Below are 20,024 nucleotides of genomic sequence, written 5' to 3' on the forward strand. Positions count from 1 at the left end.
TCCGCCGAAAATTCTGCTGCTGCTAAGAGTTTGTTGATATCTTGTCGCAGGCGACCATCTTCCGGTCCCAGCTTGGTGAGCATCTCTTGGAGCCACAAGATTGATGCTCTATTAAAGAATGACGCTGCCGTCGAAGCTTTGAGTGCCCAGGCCGCCATTTGGTGAGATTTTTTGATTAAGCTCTCTGCTCTCCTGTCCTCAGGTTTTAACCCATCTGCCAATTCTGATGGTACGAGTGCGTTGGACACTAAACTGGCGACAGGGGCATCAATGGAAGGAAATTGCAATAAGTCCTCCATTTCCTGATCAAAGACATAGAATTTGCGTTCTGAGGCCGTGGGACCTAGAGCTGTAGCTGGGTGATTCCATGGCCTTTTAATGTTGTCACGGAACATTTGAGAAGAAGGTATGCAGTCTGACTCTTTATGAGGTTCGGTAAATACTCTATTAGCTGGTTGTGTCTCTGCTGTAGGGTCAGAGGGCTTGTCTGCCATGCCTAGAGCCACCACCTGCTTTGCCTTATTGAGTAGAAGGCAAAAGAGAGATGGTTTAAAAAGTCCTGTAAATGTTGGAGGCTCTGGAGGAGCTCCTTCATCCTCTGATAGGCCATCATCTGGTTCCATGTCCGGATCTCTTAGGTCTGAGTCCTCATGGAAGGAGTCATGAACAGGAGATGGAGGTGCAGGTGCTGCCCATATATCTCTGTGTGAGGAAGGAGGAGGCCGAGATGGGGGTGTGGGAATTGCAGCTGTTGCATATTGTTGAACCCCTGCTGGTATGCCATGCGAATTGGCTGATGCAATCATGTCCTGAAGGGCTGGGGGTATGCGTTGCCAAGTATCAGGAGATGAGCGTAACCCTGCAGCTGTAGGGGTGAAGGTGGCTGAAGGCAGGGATTGTGCTGCTATATGCCATGGTGAAGAGGGTGGTAAAGAAGTTTCGGGTCTCACAGGCATCTCTGTGATCTGAGATGGTTCCCCAAACCTATCTGGAGACCAGTCTCTCTCTGTGGCTGTCCCAGCCCCTTCTGGGAGTTTGGGGGGAGAGGCCATGATTACTGAGTCCGAAGTCTGACCTGATAGAGGAGTTGCAATAGCTGGAGACACAGATGTATGCTTTTTAGCTGCTTCTAACTGAGTCTCCAGAGCCTTGATACATTTTTCTGCTGCTTTCAAGGCAGATGACGATTGCAGGGTTTTTGTTTTAGACCTGGAGGAGTGTGATTTCTCCTTGGTCTTTGTTGGTGGTTCTGTTGTCCCTTGCTGTGGCACCTCAGACATATTAACAGTTATATGTTCTAGGAATGCAAAAAGGGATCTTTCTTTAGACACAAACAGAATCGGAATGACTCACTCAAAATGGCGACCGTCTTATAGTAATGCCTCTTCCTGTTGTAACAGGCTATTTAGAGCACTGATTGGGCTTCTCATGTGTCAATCACGGCTTCCAAAATGGCGGCCGGAAGTTTTCATGCCCAAAATGGCAACTGCCTGTAGGGCTACAGTGCCCATAATGGCGATTTTCTGCAAATTGACTATTTGCCTCAGCCCAAATTTTTCGGCTTCCTTGTCTGTTTGGCGCTTGTCTCTCTGGTTGTGCCACGATTTTAAGTCTCTAGGGCTTAGAAGACAGAAGCTCCTGTAGCTGACTTGCATTTTCGGCTTCCCAGTCCTTGGGCTCAAAATGGGTGGGAGATTTGAAAACCGCAGTTTTCAGGGTCTCCTTTATTGCCGAAAATTCATCCTCCATCTCCTTCATGGATTAAAAGGATTCGATGGTCGCAGGTCTGGGGTGTGGCCACGCAGGCCGGGTCTCCCCCCTTTCCAATTGCGACTCCCAGTCTTTGGAGCTGTACCCACGCAGGGAAGAGGCTCCGACTGGGGCATAAGATGCAGGCAATACTCCTCGGAGCAGGGGCCTGTTCCTTTGCATGGTAAGTCTCTTGATTTTCTTAACCTGCAGAAAGAGGAAAGAAAAAAGGTACAAGAAATTCAGATTATTTTAAACATAAGTGAGTAAATATTTAAAAAGAGGTTTAATAAAATAAAATAAAAAATAGAGAAAATACTCCTAATAATTTAGGAGAAGAAAACTCATGTGTCCCTTCACTATGACTGAGTTTTTTAGACTGGCCCAGTGGGGGCAGTGAGGGGCGGGACCTGTTATTTATGCTAATTTTTAACTCAGTCCCTTCCAGCAAAGCTGAAGTATAACCCACCTTGGACTCTCCGAAGCAGTGCAGTGGAGAATAAAATATATTGCTGAGTGTATACGAAGATTCTTTCCTTTTGCAATTATCATAAGAGTCATTCTTAATGTATCCCAATTGATTTCTTTCCCACAAATTATTTCAGGATAAAAACTGCCTGGAAAACATGTTCCAATGTTCTCCACTAGGGGCAGGGTCTGTGAAATTACCTTGACTTGTGTTGAAAATAGTCATTCCTGGATTGGTTGAGACTCAGCTGTCCTTACTTTTTGCCTTGTTCATGCATGTAATTCAGCTTCTGCATAAATATTGGTCTATAATTTAGAAGGGATAAGAATGACTGGGCTGCCTCTCCTGCTGCTGCTGTTCTGCCTCTTTTCTCCAACCACTGCTAAGAGGAGGCAAACTGTATGTGTGTTGAGGAATTTGTTCAAGCCTAAAGGAAGAGAGCACTATTACAGACCTGGTGATCTCATTATTGGTGGGAATTTACCTCTAAGGACTCTAATGGACTCCATTGTTGCTAATTTTCGGAAGGAACCATTTGGGCTTCCTTATACTACTTTGTAAGTTTCACCGGGCAGGGAAAAATGCATTAATTATTTGTTGTGTATAGAATTCAGGGCCTTCTTTCATAAATCCTTCGTCTACTGTTCTAATATCCTAATGAGTTCTTGCCTTTGATCATAAAGTAGGCTCAAATGCTCAATCATTCCCGAATTCTGTATCAAGATGATAAACCCCATAAAAAGTGAGGAACAACAAATCTGAGATGGTGCTGGCTTAAAAAAAAGTTGACAATGTTCATTTGGATAGAAAGTCATAGTAGAAAATTCATAGAAAACCTTAATCGTTTTTCATTGTCTTGCATTGTAATACGTTTTGTATTATGGTGACCAGTTCCAGTCATCACAATAGAAAAAAAAATGAGATACTATAAAGTATTCCGATAAGAGCCACAAAGATGATTAGGTGCCTGGAGGCAAAACTTACAAGGAATTGGGTTGTTTTGTCTAATGAAAAGAAGGGGGGGTTAGGGTTTGGGGCTTCTACAAAGACAAATGGGTCAAACTATTTTCCAAAGCACCAAGATAAGAAACAATCTTTGGAACCTAACAAAGAGAAAAGCAACTTAAAACTAAGCAAAACATTTTATAATGGTGAGAGCAATTAACCAATGGTACACCTTGTCTTTCTCCTGTGTCACTAAGCCATACAATTTTAATCAAAGAGTATCTATGAAAAAGCCACAATAAAACATAGGATTTGCTATTAAAAAACAACATGAAAAATATGGCTATGACACACATTTTTTCCTCTGTTATTTTCCCAATGGCTTCTGTACTACAGACCCACATACAAGAAGTACCAACACTTCCTGGCTTTAGTGTTTGCTGTCACGGAGATCAACAAAGATTTGATTCTCCTCCCCAACATCACACTTGGCTTTCAGATTTGTGACAATGATCAGAGGAAGAGGAGGATATCTTTAATCAGCCTCTCCTTGCTCTCCACCTGGGGCCAAATGGTTCCAGGTTATAAATGTGACAGACAGGACCCCCTGCTCTCTGTCATTGGAGGTGACCACCCCACATCCTCAAGGCAGATGGCCTCCACCTTCAGCATCTACAAGGTCCCACAGGTAAGGGGGATCCATTGGATATAGTATGGTGTGGACAAAGAACAGAAACAAACACAGAAGTCAAGGGTGAAAATGATGTTGTTGAAGGGGATATCCTATAGTTGAATTCATTTTTAGATTTTATGTGTCAAGATACATATCCCCAACAGACCAATAATGAAATAATTCTGAAATCCTGTACTTGCCAAGAATAATAAATTTCTGGTTTTCATAAAAGTTTAGCCAGCATGTCATTCAATTTATTGCTTAATTGTTTCTTTTCTTTTGACATATCAAAACCAGACAAAATATGTCACAAGCAGCTTTTCCTAGGAAGAGAAGATGCTTAAGCTTGTTAATTGAAGTAAGTCTGCCTGATTGTTAAGTTTAAAAAAAATGCAGGTGAAATCAGCACAATACTTTCCTTTGTTTTTGAAAGAGGAATCTCCCTTTCTCCAGCTCGGTGTTGGCTTTGAGATCCCTCGGGAATACAGACCACTTTATCCTTCCTTCTTCCGGATTAATCCCAGTGACATTTCAGAGTATGTGGGTTTAGTTCAGCTGCTCCTGTATTTCCAGTGGAACTGGGTTGGGCTTGGGACCTCTGAAGATGACAGTGGAGAACATTTCATTTCAACTCTGAAGCCAATGTTGAAGGAGAAGAACATCTGCCTGGCCTTTACTGAAAGTTTGAACACTGAGGATATAGTGATTGCAATGTATAAATTCATTTTCAAAATTGTATTTAAAGCTGAAGTCATCATTCTGTTTGGAGATTCCACTGATACTGTTAAATTTTTGTCATTTCTGAAACTTTCTGTAATGCATGCCAAGGTCCGAATTCAAAATGTTTGGATCCTAACTTCTCACTGGAAATTTACTATGAAGGGAGACCCTTATGAAGGTGCAAAGCCTTTGCATGGGGCTTTGCAGTTTAAGGAAAACACTGGGGATGTTTCAGAATTCAGCCACTTCCTCCTGTCTTTACACCATTTGATCAAAGAAGAGGACACCATTCTCCTGGATTTGTGGAAAATACTCTTTGGCTGCCGTATCCCCAAACCAGGCGAGGTCCTTCGAAAAGGGGAAGAAAAATGTACAGGAAAGGAGAATTTACAGGATGTTCCAGATTTTATTTTTGAAATGAGCATGACAGGTGAAAGTTACAGTATCTACAATGCCATTTATGTAGTGGCACATGCATTGCATGCAATTTACAACTCAAGAGCACAACCAGCTCTGCTGAAGCTTGGAAAAGGGATCTCAAATGTGGAGCCATGGCAGGTAATCTCTGCGACATTTTATCCAGTCCACCAATCAATAGAGAAGAAGCTTCTTATATGCATTTCTTGAAATCATATCAAGGGATATCATATCATGGCATCTCTGAACAGACTAAACCAGCAATTACTTAAAAAAACAACATTCATTAAATGTTTTGTTGAAAGAGGGGACAAAAGAAGAATAACCTATATAGAACTTGGTCCTGAAACATATTCAAAGCTCCTTGAGTATCATGAGGTGAGCAAAGAGGAGGTGTCATTTCAGATCAATATGATAATCTGGTTGCATTTTATTGTTGTAAGACACCCAGAGTCCTTCGGGTGTGGGCAGCATAGAAATGCAAATAAACAAACAAACAAACAAACAAACAAACAAACAGATAAACAAATAAATTAATAAATTAATTAATTAATAAACAAACAAAAAAATTAACAGGCAGATGTACAGGCAGAAAGACAGGCAAACAAAAACAAACAAACAAATAAAGAAATAAACAAACAAACATGAAAGATGGTTCAACATGAGAGTTGAAATTCTAAAGGGTATATCTGCAGAATCTTCTCCGATTACCTTCGCATGTAACCTGAACATGTAAAAAGATGTTCAGCTTAATTCCTTTTAATCTTCTTTTATGTTTTTATGAATTAGCATCATGTGTGACTCCAACATATATGTTTACTTCTGCGTTTCTTTTAATGTGCTTAACAGAATTGAAAAGAATAGGAAATGGAATAGAATAGAATAGAGTAGCTGTACACTTGTGACAAAAATTATAAGTCTATTCTATTCTATTCGACTCTACCCTACTCTACTCTACCCTACCCTACTCTACTCTGTTTCTGCCATCCAGCTAATTGCTCCCATTTATTTAGATCTCTTTTGTTTCAGATTCTTACCAATTTGAGAAATGTCCACTTCAACAACAGTGCTGGAGATGAAATCTCCTTCTCACAAGTTGGAATGAGAACTGCTCGTTATGATATCGTGAACTGGGTTTTCCATCCCAATAAATCTTTAGTCCCTGTGAAAGTTGGGCAAAAGGATCCCACGGCTGCCCAAGGCCAGGATTTCACCATTAACACTAATGGGATCATCTGGGCCACAAAGGTGAGCTGGAAGGAAATGTTGCAAATTCAGGAAAACAATCACTCTCTCCTGGAGATGCTGAACATCCTTCTAAGGTAGAGGTCCTCAAATGTGCCAACTTTAAGATCTATGGACATCAAACAACCAGAATTCTCCAGCCAGCATAGCTAGAACACCTGTTCTAAGGTCAAAACAGGTATATAGATGCAGAAATTTGGAATTTGGTGAACTACTTGCATTTGAGGTTAACAAATTTGATATCTAATTTATGAAACTTTTAGCAATGAGTGGGAATGAGAAGAACCAGGATGCTATTAGATCAGGTAGAGATTTGCACGGACCATAGCCATTCTTTTGGATCTTCATCATTCTTTGTTGTAGCAAAGTTGTAACTCAATGTAACAAAACTTCCTTTGTATTCTGAGGTTCAAGACTCAAATATTAGTATCCATTGGTGAGTCACTATTGCCACTTGCCTGAATCTCCTAGGAGATTTTCATGGTTCCTGTTAGACCTTCATAAACTATTTGTAATTGATAACATTCTCAACAGAAAAAGAGGAATATGGAAAAGAATAAATGTAAGATCTTCATTGCACAGGCCACTTCTATCACTTCTCTTTTCTCCTTTAGAAGGTGCCCTTTGCCAGGTGTGGCAAGAAGAGGTGCCATGCAGGAGAGAGGAGACAAGTTCCAGAGGGCAAACCCACTTGTTGCTACCAATGTGCCCCTTGTCCAGAAGGAACCATCTCAAACCAGACAGGTAGGGCACTTGTCATACGCAGATCTTCTAGGATCTAGGACGGGGGGTTGGCAAACTTAAAAAGTCAAAGAGCCATTTGGCCCCATTTCCCAGAGGGAAAAAAAAACATCCAGAGTCACAAAACCTGGGTGGGCATGGCCAACTTGACCTCACTCCCACCAATATACATACCACCCCCCCCCAGCTATGCCTACCTAGGTTTTATGGGTCTGATACCAATTTGAAAAAGTTATATGTCTCTTTCTTTCTCTCCGTCTCTTTTTCTCCCTCTCAACTTTCTTTCCCTCTTTCCTTCTTCCTGTCTTTCTCTATTTCTCTCTCTCTCCTTTCTTCCCCACCCACCATTCCCTCCCTCTTCTCTCTGTTTCTCCCATCTCTCTCTTTCTCCCCCTCTTTGTGTATGCTGAGTAACAATAACCTGCCCTGGTTTCTTTTCAGGTGTCTCTCCACCCCCTCTCACTGGCTGGTTGTGGCATGTCCAGGGGGACCCTCCTCAAGGTGCAAAGGCAAACACAGAGGGTGACTGGCTGCTCATATAAGGAGAGGTTTTAGACATGGCTTCTCTCCTGCACAAAGGATCTGGCCATTGCCTTGCCAAGTCCTATTCCATCCCGGTCCCCCTCCACATCTTTGGCTTAGCAGGGACGGTTTGACCAGTAGGAAGCAATGATGCCTTACGCACAAATGTGGCATAAGTAGGAGTGGGAGGTGAGTCGCCCGAGCCAAGCACCCTTAGCTGCCTTGAGTCCTTCAGGATTGGGTGGCATAGAAGTTGAATAAATAAATAAAACTTTGCTTGACAATGCTGAAATCCTTACATAAAAATTCTTAATTTCAGATGCAGCCCAGTGTGACCCCTGCCCAGAAGACAAGTATCCCAACAAGGAGAAGGACCAATGCATTGCCAAGAAGATCCACTTCCTCAGCTATCAAGAGACCCTGGGTTACACTTTGGCTTCTCTAGCTCTTTTCCTTTCTCTGATCACATCTGCAGTACTGGTGGTTTTCCGTAAACAAGATGAAACACCAATAGTCAAGGCCAACAACTGAGACCTCACCTATATCCTCCTGGTCTCCCTCCTGCTCTGTTTCCTCTGCTCCTTCCCCTTCATTGGTCAACCCAGGAAGCTCACGTGTCTATTCCGACAAACTGTCTTTGCCATTTTCTTTTCTCTTGCGGTTTCCTCTGTGCTGGCAAAAACAGTCATGGTGGTTCTGGCCTTCATGGCTACCAAACCAGGAAACAGGGCAAGGAAATTCTTAGGAAAACCACTGACCAATTCCATTATCTTAGCCTGTCCCCTGGTCCAAGCAGTTCTTTGTGCCATCTGGCTGATAACCTCTCCCCCATTTCCCAACTTGGACTTCCACTCCTTGGAAGGAAAGACCATCTTGGAATGTCAGGAAGGCTCAGTTTCCATGTTTTACACAGTCCTAGCCTACCTGGCTTTTCTGGCCTTTGTGAGTTTTATTATAGCCTTTCTGGCTAGGAAATTGCCTGATAGCTTTAACGAAGCCAAATTGATTACTTTTAGCATGTTGGTCTTTTGCAGTGTTTGGATCACATTCCTCCCCACCTACTTGAGCACTAAAGGGAAGTCCATGGTGGCCGTAGAGATCTTCTCCATCTTGGCCTCTGGGTCTGGTCTCTTGGTTTGCATATTTTTCCCCAAATGCTACATTATTCTACTGAGGCCCCAATTGAATTGCCGAGATAATATAATGGGGCACAAAAAACTCTGATTTATGTCTCGAGTTTCTGTGGATCTCCTGCTCTAGCAGGGGGTTGGACTAGATGGCCTCCAAGTTCCCATCCATCTCTATGATTCAGTTTCCTGCTTTAACAGGAGTTCATACTAGATGGCCTCTGAGATCCCCTCCAACTCTATCACTCTGTATCTGTCTCCTGCTTGAGCAGGAGGGTCAGATGAGATGGCCTCTGAGGTCCCCTCCAACTCTATCACTCTGTATCTCTCTCATGCTTGAGCAGGGGGTCAGACAAGATGGCCTCTGAGGTCCCCTCCAACTCAGTCTCCTGTTTAAGTTCAGACTACAACTGGTGTGTTGGCTCCCAAAGCCCCCTCCCCACCCCACTTCTGGGGACCCTCAAGATAAATGAAGGAGGGGATTAAAAGAGGCATGGGATCATCTAAATGCCCGGAGCATGTCCTGACCTCTCTCTCTGGGAATGGGGCAGTATCATTAGACCTCCTCCACTTTCTCCCCCAAAGCCCCCTGGGCTGAACAACTAGGGGCCTTTCAGTGAGCGAGAAAAGACAGCTTCCAATCATCAGAAATGAAAGGCTGTAAAATAAAGAGCTGCACCCAACTGGCGGAGGTGAAATGTCCCACCCGCCTGTCACACACATCCTTCCCTATCCTCCCATTCCCCCTCACCTAACTTTATGGCAGGTGGACATCGAAGCAAAGGGAAACAGGACTGAAGTGGTTTGATGGCAGGTCTGACAGTTGGGTTTTCCTGATTTAAACGAGAACTCCATGGATCTGGTCCCAGCACTTCTCTTTTATTCTAAATCTAAAACACTTATACAGTGGTACCTCTACTTAAGAACACCTCTACGTAAGAACTTTTCTAGATAAGAACCAGGTGTTCAATATTTTTTTTGCCTTTTCTACTTAAGAACCTGAGCCTGGAAAAATTTCCCAGGAAATTTGAAAGTGGCACGAAGGCCTGGCCAGTTTCTTGCCATTCCCCTTTTAATTCCGACCATCTCGGGCTTTTCTGGGCTGCCAGAAGAGCCTTTCAGGGACGCTTAAGGAAGCTTTTGCTGTCCAGAGCAAACAAAGCATTTTCCTTTCTCTGGGTATTTGGATAGGGAATAAACCTCTGCCAGTGCCCAGAGAAAAGAAACGCTCCCTTCACTGTGGGCAGTGACTCCTCTTCTTTCTCCTCCTCCTCCTCCCACCCAAATTCCGAGCTTTTATTCCTTTCCTTATGGGTTTGAACACATTACTTGCTTTTACATTGATTCCTATGGGAAAAAATTGCTTCTACTTTTCTACTTAAGAACCTGGTCGTGGAACAAATTAAGTTCTTAAGTAGAGGTACCACTGTATATATCTTTGATAGTTTATCATGTGTTATATACCAACAGTACATCACTTTATGAATACTTTTAAATCAAATTATAATCAATAAAAATATTAAACCATTCATCTGCCTATTTTCGCATTTCTTGACCATTGTTATATTCAAATATCCTTGCCCAATAAACCATACATTGTTTAACATAATTGTTTTCCAGATTGAATTTCAACAGTATTTTACAGACTTTGGCAATAACATGCTCATTATTAGCAATTTCAAATTATTCTTTTTACAGACTCAAATCCAACTTTCCTGCCTAAATTAAATCATTTCTTATTTTGTGAGAAACATATTCTTTTTATTCCAATTCTTGTTTTGTCCTGAGTTTTGGTTTATTTAGTTATTTATTTATTTGACTTCTAATAAGTTTGGTTAAGTGGTTAACGTATATTATCTACCTATATTAACATTAGTTTGGTATCACCATTATTTCTGTTCTAAATAAAGTTTATTGAGCTCAGAGATAGATTCCAAAACTTTTTTGCTCCCACTCTGTGGGCAGAGCTTTCTTTTGTGGGAGTGGCTTGATGGTCATGTGACTGGGTAGGAGTGGCCTGGTAGTCAACCCTTCTCTTAATCAGGGAGCCCATAGCTTGAATCTGAAGCTTAGGAAGAGGGATAAGGGAACATGGGAGATGTGCTCGCATTTTTCATTTTAAAAAACTTAAAATTTACAATGCTGCTTTCTTTCTTTCTTTCTTTCTTTCTTTCTTTCTTTCTTTCTTTCTTTCTTTCTTTCTTTCTTTCTGTATTTATGTATGTATTTATGTATTTATGTATTTATGTATTTATGTATGAATGTATGTATGTATGTATGTATTTATGTATTTATGTATTTATGTATTTATTTATTTATTTATTTATTTATTTATTTATTTATTTATTTATTTATTTATTTATTTATTTAAATAATTATTAGATTTGTATGCCACCCCTCTCCATAGACTCAGGGTGGCTAACAACAGTAGTAAACACCATATAACAAATCTAATGTTTAAAATAATTTAAAAACCCTTATTTAAAACCAAACATACACACAAACATACCATGCATAAATTGTATAGGCCTATGGGGGAAAGGGTAGTTCTGTTCCCCCAAGCCTGATGACAGAGATGGGTTTTAAGGAGCTTAGGAAAGGCAAGGAGGGTGGGGGCAATTCTGATCTTCGGGGGGAGCTGCTTCCAGAGGGTCAGGGCTGCCACAGAGAAGGCTCTTCCCCTGGGTCCCACCAGACGACATTGTTTCATCAATGGGACCAGAGAAGACTGACCCTGTGGGACCTAACCGGTCGCTGGGATTCGTGCGGCAGAAGGCGGACCCGGATGTATTCTGATCCAATGCCATGAAGGGCTTTATAGCTTATACCCAACACTTTGAATTGTGACCGGAAACTGATCGGCAACCAATGCAGACTGCGAAGTGTTGGTGTGACATGGGCACACCTGTAGAAGCCCATGATTGCTCTTGCAGCTGCATTCTGCACGATCTGGAGTTTCCGAACACTTTTCAAAGGTAGCCCCTGCTTTATTCAGAATGTTGCAGAAAACCCTTTTCTTGAGCAGGGAAGAGGAAACCTCCTGCTTCCGCTGTCACCATGCAAGCCCACCCACAGCAGAGAGAAAACCCTGGGAGTCTTCTGATGCTGCTGTTTCCTTCCCTCTCCTCACCTGACCACAGACTCAAAGTTTGGGAGCATCACACGAGAAGAGAAAAGGCAGGAAAGCCCTCTGGAACAGCAGTGCAAAGCACATGTGGCTGCAAATGGAAATTAGGCCTGGTAATATCCGAGGCTTTCCTGCTCCCCTTGTCAAAGAAGCATCAACCCCTCACTCTCCGCTCTTTGCTAGCAGCCACCCTATTTTTCACACTCAGGACACTCTTCAAAGGCAGCCCCATGTAGAGAGCATTGCAGTAATCGAAGCTTGAGGTGATAAGTTGCCCTCTTCTGTACTTTTCCCAGAGTTTCAATGCCTTTTTTGTAGTGTGGAGGCCAAAATTGAATGCAGTACTCTAGGTGAGGTCTGGCAAAGGCATGAGTACCTCTTTAGTCTTAGATTGTATCCCTCTGTTGATGCAGCTCAAAATTGAGTTAGCTTTTTTAGCCACCACTGCACATTGCTGGCTCATAGTGGTTACAGCAGAGCAAAGAGAGTTCTGAGGGTTTCCCTCTTAGTCCTGTTAATTTCCCCTTCACTCAAGTCCTCACCTCCACCCACCCAGCCCTCCATCCTTGTGATGACCCATAAATTTCAGACTGGGTATTCTGAGAATTCCACCGGCGACTCACCAGTCGGCTGGGATTTGCGGTGCGGTTGGGGAAGGAGGCTGCCATTTTGTGGGCAGAGCCTGCGGCCCCATGTCATCCCTGGGGCCGCAGGGACGTTGTTGGAGTGCGCGGTGCACTCATTGGCCGGGCGAGGGTGAGGCAGCCCTATAAAAGGGGCTGCCTCGTGGCGCAGTTTCTCTCGCCCGGCATTGTTGAGACAGCCCTGCAGCACCCGGACTCGGCAGGAGAGCGCAGCTAGGCCCAATGGCCGAAGTGGACTTCGGAGGAGGCTGCCGGCACTCGGAGCCAACTCGGGGCGACGGCGAGCTCCGAATCAGCTGTTTGCAGATTTGTTTTTCTCTTTGGGCGTCGGCGGGTGCAATGGCGCGGGGCAACAGGGCACGTTCAGGATCCCGGCGGCAGGCAGCGGGGGGGCAGGCCGACGATCAGGGCACCCCCCCATCGAGCCCCGCCGTACGGGATGGAAGAGGGCCCCCAAAAAGACATGGGGGGAGGCCCCTGGGGCTGGAAAGGCCAGAAAGCCGGGGGGAGAGGGAAGCTCCAGGGGGGAGGAAGGCAGCAGGGGGCGGGCGGCAAGGCGCCAGGGGATGACTCCGAGGGCAGCGGGCCGCCGCCAGGGGAGGGCCCCAGCTCGGGGCCCACGTGTTGGTAGGACAGAGGCCTCTGATCCTGGGGAAGGGGACCCCAGCCCAGCAGTGTTTAGTGGGTCTGATGAGGGGTCCCCTGCGGCAAGGACAACTAGGAGGGAGGGTGCAGGGGATGATTCTGTGTCTGTCTCCTCACACCTTCTTTCTGCCTTGCTCGAGAAACTGGATGAGGGGCCGAGGAAGAGGGGTAGGCCCAGGCACGAGGGCGCCAGGGGTGCCACGAGCGCGGAGGGGACCCGGAGCTCATCGGACTCTGCAGAAAGGTCCCAGAGGGTGAGATCCAACCGGCGTGCTAAGAAAAAATGCAAGAGGAGGCGTGGAGGCAGGGCTGCTTCCTGCTCGGAGGATGCTGATGACGACTCTTCACAGTGAGGTGAGTGCCCTGTACCTAAGCATCGGTGGTCCCGCCCACGGGGGCCACGAGGCAGGCTACAGGCGGTTAAACACAAGACACATAGGTCACACAGAACATGGCGTTCGCGCACGGCAGCCCAGGTGTGGGGGAGGGGCCGCAATCGTGGGGTGACAAAGCGGGGCAGGAAGAGAAGGGACACATTGAGGGATAGCTCAGAGTCCACAACCACAGAGTCCACTGACCCCTACGAGGGCGACAGTGACAACCCCTTTGCACCTGGCCTACCTGACACCCCGCTGAGCATGCATATGTCACAGGCCCTTAAGCGGAAAATTTGGCGAGGGGCCTATGTGGATATATTCAGCATTTTGTTGCCCGAGAAATCCAAGAAGGATAAGGACAAGGACGGAAAAAAGGGATCTGATGAGTCAAAGGACACCAAAATGGATAAGGGAATATTAGCGTGGGCCTACGCCTTCCTGGCGTATCATTCAGTGGTTGTTGAGGATGATGTGTACAAGACCCACGAGCTTATCCTATATATGAATATGATCTTAATGGTGTATCAGGAGTTTGGGGGTGAGGCTTGGAAGCAGTACGATGAAACGTTTCGGAGATTTGCCACACACAATAGGCACTGGCCGTGGGACATGAGGCACAACGACCTGTGGCTTCAAGCCACGCAGCAAGCAGCCACCCCGGCTAGCGGGCGGACGCCTACTAGCCACCTGCTGCTGACCCAAGGAAAGGAGGCCACCCTCCCCCGCCCCGGGATGGGTTCGGGGACCCAGGGCTCTGCACAGCGTAGTGGGACGGGTTCGCCCTTTCGGATCCCGCCGTACTGTTATGAGTACGGCGCCAGGGGAGCCTGTTCCAGGCCAGTTTGCCGCTTTCGCCACACCTGCGCTTTGTGCAATGGCAGGCACCCAACATCAGCCTGTTATAGGGGCAGGGGGGAGGCGGCAATAAAGCAGCAGGGGCCCCTTCCAAGCCCCAGGCGGGTGGAGCTCAGGGTAAGGGGACCAACCCCCGTTAGGTTGGACAGGTTGAGAGACAGGCTTACCGGCTATCGACCTAGGAAAGGTGCCGAATTTTTGGTTGCAGATTTTTCCGAGGGCTTTAGGATTCCGTACAAGGGGCCTAGGGTTGCTTGCCTTGCAAACAACCTGAGGTCAGTAGCCGGCATGGAGCATGTGGTACGGGAAAAAATTATGAAGGAGGTGCGGGAGGGCCGGGTGCTGGGCCCCTTTACGGAGCCGCCCCTGCCCTCTTTGCAAGTATCCCCCCTGGGAGTGGTGCCCAAGAGAACAGCCGGGGAGTTCAGGCTCATCCATCACCTGTCTTTCCCTCCGGGTAACTCGGTAAATGATCACATCCCTGAGGACCTGTGCTCAGTGCGCTACACCCCCTTTGAGACGGCTGTCTCGGTGGTACGAGAGTGCGGACCGGAGGCCCTGATGGGCAAATGTGATATTAAGTCAGCCTTTCGACTTTTACCGATTCACCCCGAGGATTTCGACCTTTTAGGTTTTCAGTTTGAGGGGGGGTTCTTTGTTGACCGGGCCCTGCCGATGGGTTGTTCAGTTTCATGTTCATTGTTCGAGAAGTTTAGTTCCTTCCTAGAATGGGCCCATGTGAAGAGTACCGGGATTCGGTCAGTTGTCCATTATTTAGATGACTTTCTTTTCGCAGGGCCGGCGGGCTCTGACGAATGCCAGCGGGGAATGGCAGGGTTTCAGGATTTATGCATGGACCTCGGCATGCCTCTGGCACATGAAAAGACCGAGGGGCCCACCACTAGGCTTACATTTCTAGGCATTGAGGTGGATTTGGTTGCACAGACGTGTAGGCTTCCGGAGGACAAGCTAGCGAGGCTGCGGGACATGGTGAGGGTCATTCGGGCTGCCAGAAGAGTGACTCTTAGGCAGGTTCAGGAGCTAGCTGGACTGTTGAATTTTGCTTGTAGAGTGATAGCGCCGGGTAGGGCATTCATGTTTAGGCTTTACCAGGCGACGGTCGGTCTCAGCAAGCCGCACCACAGGATTCGCTTGACAGCTAGCATTAGGAAGGACCTGGGGGTGTGGCAACAATTTTTGGACACGTACAACGGGGTCTCTTTTTGGAGACAAGACATGCTGTTGAAGGGCGACTTCCAGGTGAAGTCAGACGCTGCCGGGACGGCTGGTTTTGGTGTGGTCTGGAAGGATAAATGGTTTAGGGCAGACTGGCCGCAGGAATGGCTGGGTACCGCAGTTTGCAGGGATTTGACATTTTTGGAACTGTTCCCAATTGTTGTGGCCATCGAACTGTGGTCCCCTAGCTTCACCGGGAAGACGGTACATTTCTGGTGCGACAACATGGCAGTGGTACATGTGGTCAACACGCTTTCCTCCAAGAACGAGAGGGTGATGGGGTTGGTTCGTCACATGGTGGTTAGGTGCCTGGCCCATAACATGCTCTTTCACGCCCACCATGTCCCGGGGATTAGGAACGGGGTAGCCGACGCGTTATCCAGGGGGCAGTTGGCTAGGTTCCGGCTGCTTGCCCCACAGGCCGCGGAGCACCCGGAGGCAGCTCCCCATCACCTGTGGCTGATTGGAGGGCCGACGTAAACAGGGCAATGGACATGTCCATAGCCGCAAGCACCAGGAGGTCATACCAGCAGGCAGGTAGGGAATTTGGGGCTTTTCGTCAACTTAGGAGATACGATCAGCTTTGGCCGGCACCTACTGGAGTTTTGTACACTTAGTAAACACTGGGGGTTGTCAGCCCGCACACGGGGGACTTTAGGGTTAGGAAAACACTGGAGGGGTGGATCAGGGAGAGGGGCCCGCCCCGGGGTGACAGCAGGCGCCCCCTTAAGTTAGTTCACCTACAGGGTTTAGGTGACTTGTGGGAGGGGCTCTGCCGCTCCCTGTACGAGGCTGCACTTTACCGCGCGGTTGCGGTGATGTTGTTTTTTGGAGCGTTTCGTATAAGCGAGGTTTTGGCGGCATCCAAGTTCGATGACTCCGGCCGCGCCTTTACGGCAAGTGACATTAGATTTAGGCGGGGCTCAGTTCTCCTTCGGCTGCGCTACTCCAAAACGGATCAAAGGGGACGGGGCATGACAGTTAAGCTTTCTCGGACTAGCCATAAGAGGGTGTGCCCCATGGGAGCAATCTCAGCGAATTGGGCCCTCAGGGGCCGTGACCCCGGCCCGCTTTTCTGTCATGCCTCTGGGGAACCTCTCACCAGGTTACCAGTTTTGGGCGGTGACGACTAAGGCCCTGGCCCGGATGGGCCTGGACCCCAAGCGTTATGGGACTCACTCTTTCAGGATTGGTGCAGCTTCTTTTGCAGCGGAAGAGGGTTTCAGCACTCCGGACATACGTGCGGTGGGCCGTTGGCGATCTGCGGTCTTCCGGACCTACATCCGCCCTTAGGTGAGTAGGGCGGGACGGGGTGCGGCCCAGGTGGCCAATTCTGACGCTGCTTTGTTTCCTCCCTTCCTTTTAGATAACATACAGGGTGCGCGTAGAATCCTGATCTGTGGCCACAGCATGATATACTGGGCCGAGAGGAGGGCCCAGGAGACAACGCCAGGCACGCAGTTGGAGATGGACCGGCATGTGATTGTGCAATGGCTGGGCCGTAGAGGCCTACGGTGGTTTGATTTGCTTCCCTTGCTGTTCAACAGCGGGAAGGTGCATGGGGTGCCGGGATGGTTGGTATTACATGTGGGAGGTAATGACCTGGGAGCAATAACAGGCGTTGACTTGCTGTGGCACATTTGGGATGGCTTGCAGGTAATTTGGAAGCGGTGGCCGGACACCCGCGTCTTGTGGTCCAACATCTTGCCACGAAGGTTATGGAGGCATGCTAGAAACCCCAGGGCGGTTGATGGGGCCAGGAAGAGGGTCAACAGAGCAGTTAAGAAGTGGTTACTCCAGGCTGGGGGTGGAGTGATAGACCACCCCGACATCAGGGCATCCCAGATAGAGTTGTATAGACAGGACGGGGTACATTTGTCAGATAAAGGGAATGACAAATTTATAGCGGACCTGCAGAGGTGCCTGCACATTCATGTGCAGGGGGGGGAGCAGGGGGAATAAATTATAATTTCACCCCCTGCTGTGGCCAATAGGGGGCGGAAATGGGCGTAAGCAGCAACTGTGTGATCTCCTTTAGGGGCACCTCTACTGAGGTGAGGGGGATCTCCTTCTCGGATTACAGGGCTCGACCGGCCTGGGTTCGGTGAGGGGGGTTGCGCCTGTGGCTCGCTGCATGGATATTATCAGAGACCAGTGGCGAGCCATTCCACACGCCGTGGGGGCATGGCTAGGGGCAGGGCACAGGTGTAATTTACCATGACCCTGCACCCAGGCAAGGAGCTGTCGCCCTAGAAGTTGCTCAGTTGAGTTTTGTTGGAAAGTTAACTCCGCCCCCATTTGATTTAAGCACCACTGCAGGTCACGTGGGCTTATTTGGTTAAATAGTAATTTAAGTTGGTTTAATAAAAGTGACCCTATTTATACCCACCCCTTGTGTCCGACTGTTACTCCGCCTGCGCCGCAACAGTTCCCACATGCATTTTGGCATTTCTTTGCATGGCTGTTCCATATTCCATCCCCAGGCTTGGGTCCTTGGATCTTTCTCTGGATGGCACATTTGGCTCCTGTCACACACCCCTCCCTCTCCTCCCATTCCCCCTCACCAGAGTTTATGGCAGGTTGACATCAATACAAGGAGAAACAGGACTGAAGTGGTTTGATGGCAGATCTGACAGTTGGGCTTTCACGGTTTAAACGAGCCCTCCATGGATTTGGTCCCAGCATTTCTCTTTTATTCCAAGTCCACCAGAGATGCTAAAAATACCTTCTTCAGATTTATATTTCCCACCTAAATCTAAAAATCTTATATGTCCATGACTCTCCACACTCTGCATGCTGCATTGGCTACCCATTTGGTCTCTGACCAGATTACTTACAGGACCGTCTGCCTCAAGTATCCCAAAGGCCAGTTAGTTTCCACAGAGTTGGCCTTTCCCAGGTCCCATCTGCCAGACAATGCCGCCTGGTGGGCCTATGGGAAGAGCCTTCTCTGTAGCGGCCCCGGCCCTCTGGAATCAACTCCAGCCAGGTATTCATAATGCCTCCACCCTCATGGTCTTCTGCAAGGCCTTAAAAATAATCTCTGCCAGCAGGCTTGGGGCAGTTGAGTGTTAGCTCTGGCCAATGTATATGGAATGAATGTGGATGACTGCTTTTAAAGTATTGGGTTCTAGAATTGTTTTAAATTAGGTTTATTCCATATTTTTTGTATCCAATTGCTCTGAGTCTGCAGAGAAGGGCAGCATAGAAATAGAAATAGAAATAGAAATAGAAATATGGAAATAGAAATAGAAATAATAGAAATAAAAGAAATAGAAATAAATAAATTAAGTTGAAGGTCACTTCATTTTAAATGTGATGTTTTCACCAAAATTTCATAATCTTGAGCAGTCATAATTTTAAGCAACATTTTTTTCTGTTTATTTATGTGAAAACTCTCTAAGTCCCAATATTGGAAAGCCAAGCATCCATGGTTGATTTGGTCTTTGCTAGGGTTACATATGAGAGTTTCTTTATATTCAAAACCCTTCATGTAGTAGGACAAAACATTGCTTGATCAAAAAAACATAGCAGAACACTGGGTCCAAATACTGGGTCGAAACAGTTTAAATTAGTATAACATCTTGAGAGATTTTCCTATATATATATTTAACATCCATGGGAGAAATTAATTTCTAAATTCATCCCCTACCAAGTTATTTCATTTACGTTTGGGAATGTTTGTTCAGACTTACTAGAATACAATTTATTGTCCTGTGCCACTATGCCCCATTAACACTCAATACTATCAAAAAAACCCCCTATGACTCAGGTCAAACTCCATCTTCTTTTCCAGCAGTTCAGTTTCATGTAGGTCAAATACCCAACTTCCCCTTGATTCTCAAATCTATCTGCACTAGGGATTAACAACAAGGGAGACAAACTTGTTTTTCTCATTCTGGTGTGTAAATGAAATATATTGCTGAGTGGATAGGAGGATTCTTTCCCTTTGCAATTATCATAAGAGTAATTCATAATGTATCCCTCTGGATTTCTGTCCTCCAAATTATTCCAGGATAAAACCTGCTTTGAAAACATGTTCCAATGTTCTCCACTAGGTGGCAGGATCTGTGAAATTACCTTGATTTGTGTTGAAAAGAGTATTTCCTGGATTTGTTGAGACTCAGCTGTCCTTACTTTTTGCTTTGTTCATGCATGTAATTCAGCTTCTGCATGAACCTTGATTTATAATTTAGAAGGGCTAAGAATGACTGGGCTGCCTCTCCTGCTGCTGCTCTTCTGCCTCTTTTCTCCAACTACTGCTAAGAGGAGGCAAACTGTATGTGTGTTGAGGAATTTGTTCAAGCCTAAAGGAAGAGAGCACTATTACAGACCTGGTGATCTCATTATTGGTGGGAATTTACCTCTAAGGACGCTTATGGACTCCACCCTTGCTAATTTTCAGAAGGAACCATTCAGGCTTCCTTATACTACTTTGTAAGTTTCACCTGGCAGGGAAAAATGCATTAATTGTTTGCTGTGTCAAGGATTTATTTATTCTTTTATTTTATTAGATTTATAGACCCGTCTTT

The 20,024-nt window shown here is 46.3% G+C and overlaps 1 pseudogene; it reads left to right on the top strand.

Annotated features, from left to right (window-relative positions):
- The first annotated feature begins 1,683 nt into the window (after positions 1-1,683).
- Positions 1,684-8,705, top strand: LOC139158155 (vomeronasal type-2 receptor 26-like; annotated as a pseudogene).
- The last annotated feature ends 11,319 nt before the right edge of the window (positions 8,706-20,024 follow it).

Source organism: Erythrolamprus reginae, chromosome 1 (genome assembly GCF_031021105.1).
Source record: "Erythrolamprus reginae isolate rEryReg1 chromosome 1, rEryReg1.hap1, whole genome shotgun sequence".
NCBI lineage: Eukaryota > Metazoa > Chordata > Lepidosauria > Squamata > Dipsadidae > Erythrolamprus > Erythrolamprus reginae.